The sequence below is a fragment of the Ahaetulla prasina genome, chromosome 3 (assembly GCF_028640845.1).
Source record: "Ahaetulla prasina isolate Xishuangbanna chromosome 3, ASM2864084v1, whole genome shotgun sequence".
Classification (NCBI taxonomy): domain Eukaryota; kingdom Metazoa; phylum Chordata; class Lepidosauria; order Squamata; family Colubridae; genus Ahaetulla; species Ahaetulla prasina.
The window spans coordinates 181345208-181359969 of NC_080541.1; the positions used below are offsets into that span (position 1 = coordinate 181345208).

The 14762-nt window shown below is 39.0% G+C and overlaps 1 protein-coding gene across 5 annotated transcripts in view; it reads left to right on the forward strand.

Moving 5' to 3' along the window:
- Positions 1–3727: 3727 nt before the first annotated feature.
- BRPF3 (bromodomain and PHD finger containing 3) overlaps positions 3728–14762 on the forward strand; it is a 57132-nt gene continuing 46097 nt past the window's right edge. For 4 of the 5 annotated variants that reach the window (XM_058176457.1, XM_058176458.1, XM_058176459.1 and 1 more), the window contains exon 1: positions 3728–3963. The gene's annotated coding sequence lies outside the window, so the exon portion shown is untranslated. The remainder of the gene's footprint in view (positions 3964–14762) is intronic. The other variant, XM_058176461.1, reaches the window with a different exon arrangement.

Consider the following 14762-nt stretch of genomic DNA (forward strand, 5'->3'; position numbering starts at 1 on the left):
CCATATTGTATTGCAAACGGGAAGTATTTACATCTTTAAGCATTGATAATTCCCAACTGCCATGATTTTCACCAATATCCCAGTATGTTTCTTTGCAAATGTTAACTCTATTATTATTATTTAATTTGGGATTTGGGATATGTGTGTGCGTGTACATCACATGTTCACTCACACACACACACATATATGAGCGCCAGGATTTACAATTTAAGATAAAAAGCAGAAGAACTGAATAGCCTGTTGGATTATAGATCGGACTCATTTGGCAATATTTAGTACTTTAAAATGATTGAAATGTATAATGCGATGAAATGAAGGGTAGTTTCATATTACTGTAATTCTCAGAAGCCCTTTATGATAATGCATGTTTTTAAACATCAATACTCAAGTCAGTATTGACTCTTAGCAACCTCATACACAGAACTTCTCCAGCATGATCTATTTACCGTTTTGCCCATTTGATCTTCTGAAGCTGCACCCATTGCCACTGAAATTGAATCCACCCAGTTTGCTGGTGGTTGTCCTCTTACTTTTTCTTCCATCTTTCTCAGTATTAGGCTCCTCCAGAGAGCCAGTTCTATCCGTTAAGTGGTGTTTTTTTTAATATACCAATTCAAGCATGGAACCTCCATTTGAGTTCAGAGATTATTTTGTAAATTATGTTTTTCCATTCCCAATACCATCTTCAGTCTTTTTACACCTGCTTGTAGAGGTCTAACTTATAACTTCTGCACAGCCACTTTAATTTTTAGATATTTCATCTGATAATGTACACATATATAGGCTTGTTGGAAAACTGTCAACAATGAAATCATTCAAAAACTTAAATTTTTCTCCAGATCCATTTCTGTTTCTTAGGCAAATAATATTTTCAGATTTTCTTCTTTACAATTTCCAACTCTGGCATTCATCTCCAATAGAAGCACACCTTACATGTTTTCTTGATGTCAGATTGAACCTGACCATAAAACACATCAGAACTTCCTCTACTACAGGTGATTGGAACATAAACATAGATAACTATGTCAGAGTTGTCTGTGAAGTCTGATATTATTCAGCCACTGACTGCATTGTACCCAAATAGTTTTTGCTCCATCCTTCCTATTAAAGCAACACTTGATCTTTGTGCCCAGAGTAGTAAACTGAATTGTGAATTTTCTGATGCCTAAAATGTCAGTATGACATTTCACTGTGTTGAACTTTCCCATGTTTATGTTTGTTAGGTTTCCACTGTCATGTCTCTGTAGCTTTGGGTTTTCTTTTCCTGCACAATAAGCCAACACAGCAACTGCATGTTCCTAAGGCTTTCATCTAACCATGCTACAAACACTGGTGGTAGTGGTAGTACTCCAAAAGCCTCAGCTCTTCTTTGGGAACATATGCAGTGCCATCTGACCCAAGAAACTCAAAATCCAGCACAGAATTACATTATCTCTGTGCCTTTATTGTTTAACTACCGTCATTTACCATTGCTTTCTTTTATGCAATACAAAATGCCTTTGCCATTGTCACAAAAGTCACCTCCAGTGGCCTGATATAGTTACTTGTTTGTTTTCTCATTTTTGATGAACTTGTTAAGAATCTATTTTCATAATGTACACTCCTGGTGTTCTTTGCTCATCTCTCTCAAGGACACATACCACCACCACACAATGAGGAAGCAGTGATGTATTAATTCTACTCTTCATAAAACAATTATCACCTCAGCCGTAAAAATACCTAAGTTGCAAACCAATCTTGTTTTGGAAATGACTTTTCTCTCCAGAAATTATTTGGAAATATTTTTCTGAATTCTTTGTTCTACTCTGTATTTCGAATTCAAAATTATCCCTTTTTGATACTTACTTTTAGTTTTACTTTAGTTCAATAGAAACATCTATGGAAAAAACTGTATCAACCCATTATTAACAGAAAATAAGTATCAACAATTGTTAGCTGCTATCAAAGAAACTTAAATTATGCCATTGCATCAGTGGAACATTTTCTTAATGTGTACTTCCAAATCTGTTTCACAGCATTGGAAGCAAATCATCACTGGTATTGAGGAAATAAATTTAACTCTCAGACACAGAAGCTCATTGGTTGATTTGGAAGAAATAATTTGCTATCAGCACATCCTATCTCAGAGGGTAATTGCTGGGGGGAAAATAGGACAGAGCACATCCTATATTGTGTGCCTTTTCTAAACTCTTGCACAAAAGGTGGAATATCATTCTAGTAAATAAATAATACAGGTGAGAGGAGTATAGCAACAAATAACAAGATTGTTTTTTTAGTTTTAAAGTAACTTTTATTAAGTTGCATGCATTTCATAAAAATTGAGAGCTGAAAAGAAGTGGAACATTTTAAACAGATTAGAGGTTATGATAAAACAATCCAAATTATATATATATATAAATAGTAGAGAAAATCAAAACTATTTACAAGTTAATCTTCTAAATTGCCAGAGTACAAGTTCTGGATAGCTGAGTATCCAGGTTTACTTACTATAGCCTGACTGAGAATACTTCCCATTTTTAATAGCAGCTGGCTTTTAAAGCCGTGCATTTTCATTTTGAATCTGCATTCAGTAATAGCATGAGTAGTTTTAGCCAAATGAGTATACTATGCCTGTAATAAAGGTATAAGCATGTTGGTGAGCAAACTATATAACAATTTCAAAAGTTCTTCTACTTCCTTCTACTTAGCATTCATGAATTGAGCACTACTGCAATGTAACTTCTTTTTCATATGAATCACACAGCTTATACTGTCTGGCTTCTTTATGTCACTAGCTAACTCATATATTTGGAATCCTTGTAAATAGCATATGGCTGCAATTTATTGCAATTATAACAATGGGGAAAAAGTTCTGTACAACATGTAAAATCCAGCCTCTTCACGAATCAAATGAAAGTTTAAACAGCAGTCCACATCTTTCCTATTTCCATGTACCTGAATGGTATAATCCAGGACTGCCACCTTCAACCTGGTGCTTTCCAACACGTAATGGATTAAAATGCCAGTGATTGTATTGGGGAAGGGAGGGAACAGAAACTTTTGGAGCAGATTGAGGAGACTGGTTGAGACCCAGGTTCTTGAAATTTATGAGAAACAGGCTCATTTATTAGTGTGGCACATAATATTAACATCACATGTAGTTCACCAGGCCATATTCAGACACTTGTCATTTTGTTGGTCAGGGCCTCCCAAAACATAAGCCTGCAGCGAATTGCACACATGCTCCAATCTACATATGGGATACACACGTTCTTACACGGAAGTGACTCCCCCTGTAGGAATTGGATCAGGTATGAACAAGCTCTCCGTTTGCTGCCTCAGAATGATTCCCAGCACTTTTAGTCCCTGCATGTCGCCAGAATTCAACTTAGTCCCCAAAACCGGCCTCCTGAGGCAGCCAGTTTCAAGAATTACCCCCCACCCAAGTGTGTCTTGTCAGCCGCACCACACAAGGTTCATTAGCCTACCTCGGTCACCCCCCCCCCCTCCCGTCCCACCGCTGCCCCCAGGCCTTCCCAATTTTATGTCCGGAGAGGAAAAGCGGGGGGGGGGCGGTCCTTGTCGGGGGGGGGCGAGAAAGAGAGCCGAGCGCGGCTGCAGCCCCCTCCCTCGCCGCCTTCTTCCCTCCCTTCCCCCCTTTTCCTCTCCATCGTTTGGCCGGGCTGCGCTCCTGCTTTTTTTTTTTTTTTTTTTGCCGCCGCCGCCTCCATCTTGCCTTTCCTCGCTCCCTTCCCCCCACCCACCCCGCAACAGGAGCCGGAGCCGCGGCAGAGGCACTGAGGCAAGAGGCAGCGGGGCCGAGCGGGCTGGGAATCGCGGGCATGAGGGGGCGGCGCTGAGGAGATACGGGCTGAGGCGACATCTTGTGTCCCCCACCCGCTCCACCCTTTGCCGACGGTGCAATCCCGAGCGCCCCGCAGAAAGCCAGGGGCCCCCGCGGAGGAGAACAAGGAGGCGGCCCAGGCAAGTAGAGAGTAAGATCTCCCGCCCCCCCACCTCCCGTGCCGCCGCAGTCGCAACCTCCTTCCCCTTCCCTTCCTCGCGGTCCCCCTAGGATCGCATGAAGGTGACCGGCTTGGGCGGGAGCTGGGTGACAGAATTAGAAAGGCCTGGAACCCTCCGAGATGCGGGGCAGGGATCCTTCCACAACGCCTTATACCGAATTTGAGGGGAAAAGGGAGAGCAACTGAGAACGCGGGGGAAAGAGGGAAACCGCTCCCCGCCATCTTGTTTGCCCTCATAACCGGGACATCATTGGCCACGCCCACCTTCCCCTTCATCATTGGTCGAGGCATGGACACGTCGCTCCCGTTTGGAACCCGGAGGATGCGATTGATTCCATTGACGGATGATGGACGGCGCCTCTTCCCAATCCGAACACGACTACGGATGATTCCTTTACCTGCTATGCAATTAGTGGAGGGATTCCCCCCTGCCCTCCCCCCCCCCGCCCCGGGGCCTTGGAGACATTGATAAATTCATATTCAGGCCTACTTTTTCTCCTCCTTTCCCCCCTCCTCCCTCCCCCACCCCGTCCCTTTGCTGTTTTTTGTTTTTTTTTTAAATCTGTGGAAGGAAGTGAGACGGGCTGGCTTTTGAGAGATCAAAATTGTTGCCTTGTCGGCCACGTGACAAGAGCCTCGCTTGCAACAGGGTTGATTAAGACCGTCCTCCTGGGAAAAGTATTTTCCGTGGAGGGGCCTGGGGGAATTTTTGCTTGGGGTCCGATACTTGACGTCGTGCAATGAATGCCTCGGTCGGTGGAAAAAAAGCAAAGCTTTGCGTAGAACCCGAATTCCGCTCAGAGGATTCAGGATTGGCAGGATTCTACCAAGACAGCTTTTTCTAGATAGAGCGATGTCTGTAGTCCAACGTTACACGCTTCTGCTGCCTGATATCGGTTGGTTTGCTAGAGAGTCATTACTGTGTTGAAGGAATCGAAAAAAGCCTTAGCGGAATTCATGGCTGCCCGTCCGTATTCAGGCAACAGAATAGAATAGAATTTGGAATTAAGAATTAGAATAGAAAACAGAGCTGGAAAGGGACCTTGGAGGTCTTCCAGTCCAACCCCCTGTTAGGCAGGAAACTATACCATTTTAGACAAATGGCTATGCAATTTCTTCTTAAAAACTTCCAGTGTTGGAGCATTTACAACTTCTGGAGGCAATTTGTTCTACTGATTAATTGTTTTAACTGTTAGGAAATTTCTCCTTAGTTCTAGATTGCTTCTCTCCTTGGAAGTTACACAAGTCTTGGAAAAGATGCACCGAGATGACAGAAAAGCTTTCATGCGTTATCCTGAATATAAAAATGGCTGGTAGAATGGAATTAAGTAAATGTCAGCTTAGGCTTACTTTCAAAATTTCTGTAGAATTGTAGGAAGAAGGAATTGGGATATACTTTACAGATCATCTAGACTGACCCTCTGCAAGAATGCACTGTTACAGAATCTCAAGAGGATAACCATCCAGTTAATTAAATATGCCAACAGTATATTGTTCCTCAGACATGAAAACAAAAATGACACCCCTCCCTCTTTGAAGTAGTGTATTCATTTTGAGGTGAGAAAACCCTGCGACTCAAGTATATTTATCAGTGCTCAATTGATTTCTTCAGGGGTATAGGGCATTTTAAAAACAACGTGGAACACGGTACATAATGACAGTTCTTTTCGTAAGTCTGTGCTTACAATGCTTTGATTGATTTTTGTCTGGTGTAGAAAACTCCTGTTGTGAAAGTATAGCCTTAATATCTGATTTATTGGCTGCATTGATTTTGAATCCAAGAATGTTTTCTTTAGTTTTGACTTAAATCTGTTGCACAAACAGGTATTATAGTGGCTAAAGCAGGCATGACTATAGTCAACTGTGCATTATACAAATATATTGGGAAATACGAATCCTGTCAGCACATATTTGACCAATTAGTTCAGAATAATTCACTTGCTTCCCCTTCCTTTGTTGGTCCCATATATTACATGTCCCAATGTAACGGTAAACTAGTAACTGTAAATATCAGAAATGCCAGATTTTCTATATCATGGTGTCTAGATCCAACATCTGTTTCCTCCCTTAGCTGCCTGTTTCCTTGTTACTAGTAAAGCCCAACTCCAGTTCTATAGCTTTAACAAGGATGTATATGCTTCTGTCTTAACCCCCAATTTTTTAACTTTTGGGCCTGAGTTAAAAGAACTTAGAGGTTTAGTATGCCATTTAAACCCACCAGATTTGCAGTATCAAGCACTGAAAAGTGTTTGTTTCAAATTCTGCTTTCCACAAATCCCAAAAGGTGGTTGGGGTGGGTGGGTTGTGGCAATATGTCAACTTTTACCTGTTGATGAATGAGCTGTGCAATACAAAGGAAGGGGATGTGAAGTGTTTGAAAACTGTTTCAGTAGTTCTAGGTAAATTGGCATTAGCAAATATATCTTAATTAAAATCTGGAAGGGTAGCTAAAAGGCTGATAAAATTGCTTGAAAGCTAGTTTTTCATTTAGTAGATTGCTTATTAAATGGAAAATATTACAATATTCAACTGTAAATCAAATATTATTGCAACTTAAAGCAATATTTATTAATGTATTTAGTATTTATATATCCTTTTTGTTTTCATGTCATTGTTATTAAGCTTAGACATGCTTTTACTAGCCTTTAAATTGTAATATTTATATAATTAAATGGATGAAGTTTTCCCTAACCATTTTCTCTCCATATCTGGGAATATTTAAATGAGAGAAACAATACAATATGGGGTGACAGAGTAGAAGTGTAACTCTATAAACCTCTGTAACTCCATTAGATCTATACTGTTTGAGAAGAAAATGTTATATAGATTTTAGCATGGTATGAGAAAGAATTAAAGCTCACTGGCCCCCAAAGAGGCAAAATACACTGGCACCTTATCTTCTCTGAATCTTCACTTAACTGCAAGGCCCTATCATCTTGATTCATTATGATTTAAAGTTTATAAATCATCTTCAATGTGGTTTATGAGCAGTCACATCCAAAGTGTAGAAGAATAAAAAAAATAAACCAGATTTCAGAATTCACCATAGAGATAAATCTAAAGTTGCATACACACAAATGGTTCGGAGCCTTGTTTTTAGCCATATTTTATGTACCTGGCTGTAGAATTCTGGGAGTTGAAGACCATACAGTTCAAAGTTGAGAAACACTGAACTAGAAGATTCAAATTTCTAAGATCTGAAATGCATGATTAGGTTCAATGTTAGATATTAAAGTAATTAATAGCTATTGTAGGCTACTTGAACACTGTGGAGTCCTTGATAAGCTACAGATATTCTCTTCTGTTATGGGGTTTGGTACACAAATAATGGGAGTTTAAAACTTTTCCTCATGTTATGAAATTGTTAAAAATCACATGCATATTGGCACAGAAATGTCAATTGTTATCTGTGCAAACTATTTCCAGGACCAATGGTTTCTTTGGAAAGGGAACTCTTCCCTCCTATTTACACAGCTGTATTCGGGGTCCTACTGTAGCTGTAGTTGTAGAAATCACAGAAAGTATATATTTAATATTATGTTTAGTTTGACCAACTGAGTGCACAAAAATAAATTCTGATGATTGGAGCCATGGAGAACCAGTCTCCCTTTCACAAAAATAGGCAGTCAAAAGAGGCTATTGGGTGGGTGGGGGGCAGCTGTCTTTGCTTTCATCCTGAATTCCTCAGCTAGAGTCTACAGGAAGCAATAAAACAGGCAGAATTTACAGGCAATACATTTTGAATTCCAGAATCTTGTCTCTAAGTGGGACTTACTTGTGAGGTTGATCTTGGATATGAAGGACATTGCTGATGGGAAAAATAGTGCTGAATTAAAATGATACACAGAATAAAGTACTATCGTCTGTATCATTTTAATTTAGCATTATTTTTTCCATCAGCAATGGAAAAAAACTGTATTCTGCTAACTGTAAAAAGTGCAACATCAGCACGTAAGGGTAGTTATAGCAGGAAATCCTATATCATTCCAGACAAATGGCTACTCAGTCTCTTCTTAAAAAACCTCCAGTGACAGACCACCCACAACTTCTGGAGGCAAGCCATTCCACTGGTTAATTTTTCTTGCTATCAGGGAATTTTTCCTTAGGTTTAGGTTGGATCTCTCTTTAATAAGTTTCCATCTATTACTTCTTGTCCTGTCCTTAGGTGATTTGAAGAATAGGTTGACCGACCCCCTGTTCTCTGTGACATCCTCTCAAATATTGGAAGACTGCTATCATATCACCCCTAGTCCTTTTCTTCATTAAACTACTGGTAGAAATACCCAGTTCCTGTAACCATTCATCATATGTTTTAGCCTCCAGCCGCCAATCATCTTTGTTGTTCTTCTCTGCATCTTTTCTAGAGTCTCAATGCATTTTTTCTAGCATGGTGGTCAAAACTAGATGCAATATTCCAGGTTTGATCTGGCCAAACTGGTATAAAGCAGTATTAACACTTCATGGGATCTTGATTTTAACCCTCTGTTGATGCAATCTAGGACAGCATTAGTTTTTGGCAGCTGCAGCACACTCATACTTAAATGTTGTCCACTAGGACTCCTAGATTCCTCTCACTATTACTGCTATTGAGCCACATATCACCTATTCTATAGATGTGCATTTGGTTTTTCTTACCTAAGTGTAAAACTTTACTTTTCTCACCACTGAATTGCATTTTGTTGGATAGGACTCAGTATTTAAGTGCGATGCACTGTCTATCTTCTAAAGTGTTGGCTAATCCCCTTCCCCCCAGCTTGGTGTTATCTGCAAATTTGATGAGTTCCCCTTCTATCCTCTCATCTAAATCATTTATGAAAAAAATGGAAGAATACTAAGCCTAAGACAGAAACTTGGGGTACCCCACTGTATGTAGATGTAATTCCCTCGAGGAGTACATGTTAGATGCAGTTAGTCAGCCAGTTATGAATCCTTTTGGCGGTGAACTGATATATTAGAAAATTCCATATTTTTCTAATGTATCAAGAAGTAGGTTGTGGTCTACTTTGTCAAATCCAAGTATACTATGTCTGCAGCATTTCTTTGGTCCACTAATTTGTCACTTTGTCAAAGATTGCAATAAGGTTTGTCTGGCATGATCTGTTTTTAACAAAGCCATGTTGCTATTAATTTTAGTAATAGCTTTGCTTGTTTCTGAATCATCCTTGAGCAGTTTTGCTATTAACTTCTAATTTTATATTTCCAGAATTATAAAAGAGAGGAAAATAATTAGTTCCTAACAAATTATTTGTTCCCAGCAAATTATGGGAGCTCCTTGGTTCAAGTTAATAAAACTTCTATATATTATGAAGCCTATATGCACGACTAGATTATGATGGCTTCCTAAAGACATGGATTGATCATTATACATGATTTTTTGTTCTCCTCTTTATGGGATCTTTAACTTTTTTCCCTGATGAAGTAGTCTTGAAAAAATAAATGGTTAGCAACTATTTTGTAAACCTTTACTTGAATGCATAAATAAATTTCCTGAACAAAAAAATTGTTTTCAGTCAGCCATTCACAATCTGATGCCACTAGTACTATAATTCTCAGAGTTTCTGGAAATCGCTTGATACCGGTAGGTAATGCTGTTCTTACCTTATTCCTTTTCCTTCCTCCACTTCTTTGCATGCTTTCACTTTTCTTATTCACATTTGCTTTCCATTTCCCTTTTTCCTTCTTAAACAGAAACTTTAAAGGATACATTCCTTTGCTGTATCTTCTGTATAAACAAAAATCTTGTGATACCATAAACAGTAACAAATTCATTTTCATGTTAGCTTTCATGGATCAGAGCTTATATCATCAAGCCATGGAATATAGCCCTGTAAGAAGCACATTAGAACTATGTGAAGCTTCAGTTTGATCAAAGTACTTAATTAAATCATAGAATCAGTTTAATGCATCTCATTGGGTACATCTGAATTCATACAGCTATTTGATGGACTTTTGTGCATCAAATCTTGGACAGTTCTTACATCCCCTCTATAAAATATTCTGCTGTCATGGTAGGAATGAAGGGAGAAATGGAAAATGGAAAAATTGCTTTGGAATCTTTGAAGCTTTATAGTCCTTCCTTCAGTAAAGCAGAATATTGGTTTCTTATAAATGTTGCTTTTAAGCAATGAGATATTACATTTAACTATTCAATAACTAAACTGCTTGACTAATAGCTGGGAGTCTTGTTTCCCCCCCTACACATAGGGCCAGGCATTTCTTCATCTTTCAGAATCTTGTATTGAACCTGATACTTACAATTGCTGGCATTCTCAAATTTATACTACTGCAGTCTTCATTTTGGGAATGACCTGTAGTCAGCTGTGATTTATCATCTATACTTGGCTTAATAAATCATAATTCATTTGGCTTTGCACAGTAACTACAAATTCCACACTGGCATGTGTAACCCATCACTGTTTAAATTCAGGCCTTGTGGTCTAATTTATGTACTTTGGCTCTTTTGTCTCAGAATGTTCAAGTATTAGAAAATGTGCACATTATTTTGTGATATGTTAGTTGTACTTAGTAAGGATATTATCCAACTCTGTATTTTGTAGTTTTTGGAGCATCATCGCTGTGCTTTTAAATCTAAAATCAATTCTATATAACACGAATACATCAAGCAAAAGGACTAACCAATATTTTAGCAAGTGCAGAGAAGTATAGGGTTTGAGGGGACCTTAGATGTTATGTAGTCCTACTGTTGTGTCTCACCCGCTACCCCTGCCGCAGCCGGGCCCCTCTTATCTCCTGCCGGACGCTGATAGTTCGGAAGAATGTCCTGGCATGCCTCCAGGCCCCAGCCCTGGCACCATGCCCGGACAGGCCGAGCAAGATGAAGGGCCTGACGTGCCTTCAGCCCCCAGTCCTGGCACCATGCCCAGGCAAACGGAGCAACTAAATCCCTCCCCCACAGCATGTGAGCCTGAAGAATGTGAGGCCAGTCATGAGCTAGGATTGCCAACAGCTGGAGGCTGGAGAGATCCTCGCTTCCGGAGAGTTGAGAGGCGACGTCAGCAAAAGGAAGGGAGGGGCAGGCCTGGATAAGTGCTGAGTCATGGAGCCACACCCCGTGGCCTATATAAAGGATCTGCTTTCTGGCATTCTCTGAGTCAGGCAAAGTCTAACTTGGATTGCTGAAGTCACTTCCTGGTCTCCTGCCTGCCTTGAGAACTCTGATAGGACTTTGGCAGAGCTGCAGAGGCACGTTTGATACGGACTTCCCCGACCCGGTCGTCAGCGGAGGAGTGGGACACGACACCTACCCTACAGCACCTCTGATAGATGACTATCCAACCTCTGAAGAATTGCAGCAAAAGAGAACTCACCACTTCATGTGGCAGTCTGTTCCAGTAGCAGTCAGCTCATATTACTGGAAGATTTATCCTCGTGTAGCCTGAAAGCTTTTCCTTATAGTTTTAACCCATTCTTCTGGTCCTGCCCTCTGGAGTAATAATAGAATAGCAATAGCACTTAGACTTATATACTGCTTCATAGTGCTTTACAGCCCTCTCTAAGTGATTTACGGAGTCATCATATTGCCCCCAACAATCTGGGTCCTCATTTTACCCACCTCAGAAGGATGGAAGACTGAGCCAACCTTGAGCCAGTGAGACTCGAACTGCCAAACTGCTGGAAGCTGGCAATCAGCAGAAGTAGCCTGCAGTACTGTATTCTAACTGCACCACCACAGCTCTTAAAAATAATCCCACTCCCTCTTTGTGTAGAAGTTCCGTTGTAGCCCTCTGGAATGGGATCCAATCCTAATGATATTCTGGAAGTCCTTAAAATCATTGGGTTGTTCTGCCAAGTTCTGTGATAGGTTAGCTGTGGTGCCTGTCTCTTTGGGGTTCTTTTTTAACATAAAATGTGGTTAATTGGATGTTTCAGATTCTTCCTCTATTGTTTTTCTGCTTTTAAATGGTAAAATAGAGTCATTCTGGAGTTGGGTAGCCTTCAAATGAACAGACTGCTATCATGTCTCCTCTCACTCTTTTATGTAGGCTAAGCATACCCAGATCCTTTATGTGTTCCTCATAGGGTTTATTTTCTACACCCTCCATCATCTTGATACCTTTCCTCTGAACTCAATCCAATTTGTCACAGTTGCTTTTGAAGGACAATGATTTGGATTTGCACTGCTATTAAAGATCATATATGCTTTTTAGCAGCTGCCTCATACTCCTGGTACATGTTCAATGTATGATCAATAAGGTCACCCTGGTCCACCCTATTGCATTCTGTAGTATTCATTTTGGCTGTGTGCTCAAATCTATCTATATTGTTTCACTAAAGTATTAACTATAATTCCCAGTTTCTCCTCATCTGCAAACTAGCACAAACCAAGTATAGTTTGTGTACAGTTGAATTCAGAAGGTAAATATTGTATGTACCTTACAACTATGTTTCCCTTTCTTTCCACCTTGCTTGAAGCCTCCCACCCCACTTTTTCTGGAAGTTGCCTAATCACTAGTTTAGATTGGAAGAAGAAAAAGAAAGAAAAGTGCTTTGGCCTCCCTTACTAATCTCCTGTTTCATATTTGCTTATTTGATGAAATAATTCAATCATTGAATTCTCAGCAACACTATTCTTTTATTCCTTAGAATTATTTTTTGTTCAGTAATACAGGCGGACTATATTTTATTTTATTTATTTATTTTGTCACAATGGTATTTATAAGCATAAGCATAAAATAACTATACGACATATAAGCATATATATGAGTATAAGCATGAAATAATTATACGAGTTGGATACAATCAAGGGGAACATTAGGACAGGAACGGTAGGCACGTTGGTGCTCTTATGCACGCCACTTATAGACCTCTTAGGAATGGGGTGAGGTCAATAGTAGATAGTCTTTGGTTAAAGCTTTGAGGATTTTGGGAAGAGACCATAGAGTCAGGTAGTGCATTCCAGGCATTAACTCTGTTACTGAAGTCATATTTTCTGCAATCAAGATTGGAGCGGTTCACATTAAGCTTAAATCTATTGTGTGCTCGTGTATTGTTGCGATTGATGCTGAAGTAGTCTTCAACAGGAAGGACATTGTAACAGATGATTCTATGAGTTAGGCTCAGGTCATGCCGAAGGCGGCGGAGTTCTAAATTTTCTAAGCCCAGGATTTCAAGTCTGGTGGCATAAGGTATTTTGTTGTATTCAGAGGAGTGGAGAACTCTTCTTGTAAAATATTTCTGGACACGCTCAATTGTATTAATGTCCGAAATGAGGTGTGGGTTCCAGAAAGGTGAGTGTATTCAAGAATTGGTCCTGCAAATGTTTTATATGCTCTGGTTAGTAGTGTAATATTTCTGGAGAAGTAGCTACGCAAGATTAAGTTTACAACTCTTAGAGCCTTTTTTGCGATGTTGTTGCAGTGGGCTTTGGCATTTATATTCCACACTCAGATACTCAAGAGATCTGAGTGTGGAGTATAAAGAATATACTATAGATATCTTTTAATTTGAGATTTATGAATTTATCTGCCTTACTATTTATTGAACAGACTTTTAGGTCATTCTTTAGTATTATAGTCAGAGTAATATGAAGTGCTATATCATTGTTAGTTTCCTCCTAGTGTTTTCCTGCAAGTGTAGGGTCAACTTTTTATGAGTCAACTGAATATTGAGCTATTGATTGCAATGGGATTTGATCCACTGGCTTGTCGCCCGAGCCGGATGTCATTGGCTGATAGGGAATGACTGGCCCAAAGTCATCCAGCTGGCTTTTATGGCTAAAGACACGCTAGAATTCAGTCTTCCAGTTTCAGGCCTGATAACTTAACCAATAGTACAAATTGACTATCCTACAGGATAATTTATTTATTTATTTATTAGATTTTTATTTATTATTAGATTTTTACCTGATCAAAATTCAGATGCTTGGAAACTGACTCATATTTATGACAACTGCAGTGTCCGGGATCATAATAATAAAAATAAATAAATAAATCACAGAAAACAGCAACAGCATAGAAAAGCTAATGTAATTAATTTGTGTGGATACGATTTGATTAGTCAGTCATATTCCTTGCTAGACTAAGTTTAATAATGAGAACTGATTACTATGTACTAGTTGAATATTAGAAACTGAATGCTGAGAATTTCATTTATTTTTCTAAAATTTTTATTCTTAATATTTGGACCAATTTGTTCACAATGAAATGATATTGAATATTATTTCTGCTGGGAGTATTATTGTATATTCACTTAAATGTATGAGGCTTGAATGTGAGAATTAGGAATAAGTTGTTATTGCTTATCAAATCCACTTCATAAAATTATTTTGAAATTGAAATGCTTTGAGTTGTATGCATGCAATTAAGTAATATATTATTGATTGCCTTACCCTCTGCTCTTGACGCAGTTATCTTTGTAGTTGTCTAAAATACTGAAAGATGAGTTATATGATTAGTGAATTTAGGGAATTACATAATAGCTTTTTGATTTTTTTTGGGCCAAGAAATGGAAAAAAATCTGGTATGTTTTATTTATTAGACAAGTGCTGGATATCCGTTTTATGCACTACTTAAATACCACCAAAGATTTGGAGTTTTCTAGACAGCTCAACTAAAAGAAATTAATAGGAGTACAGATAAAATCTAACAAACGTATACAAAGCTGCAGAATAAAAATAAGACCAACAGCAGATTACTAAGGAAGTAGAAAGATCTAGAAAAACATTAACATTCTGTTTAAAAATTAACAGCCAAAGAATTTGGGGGTGCCCTATTTTTATTTGCTTGAAGCATTCTGAGA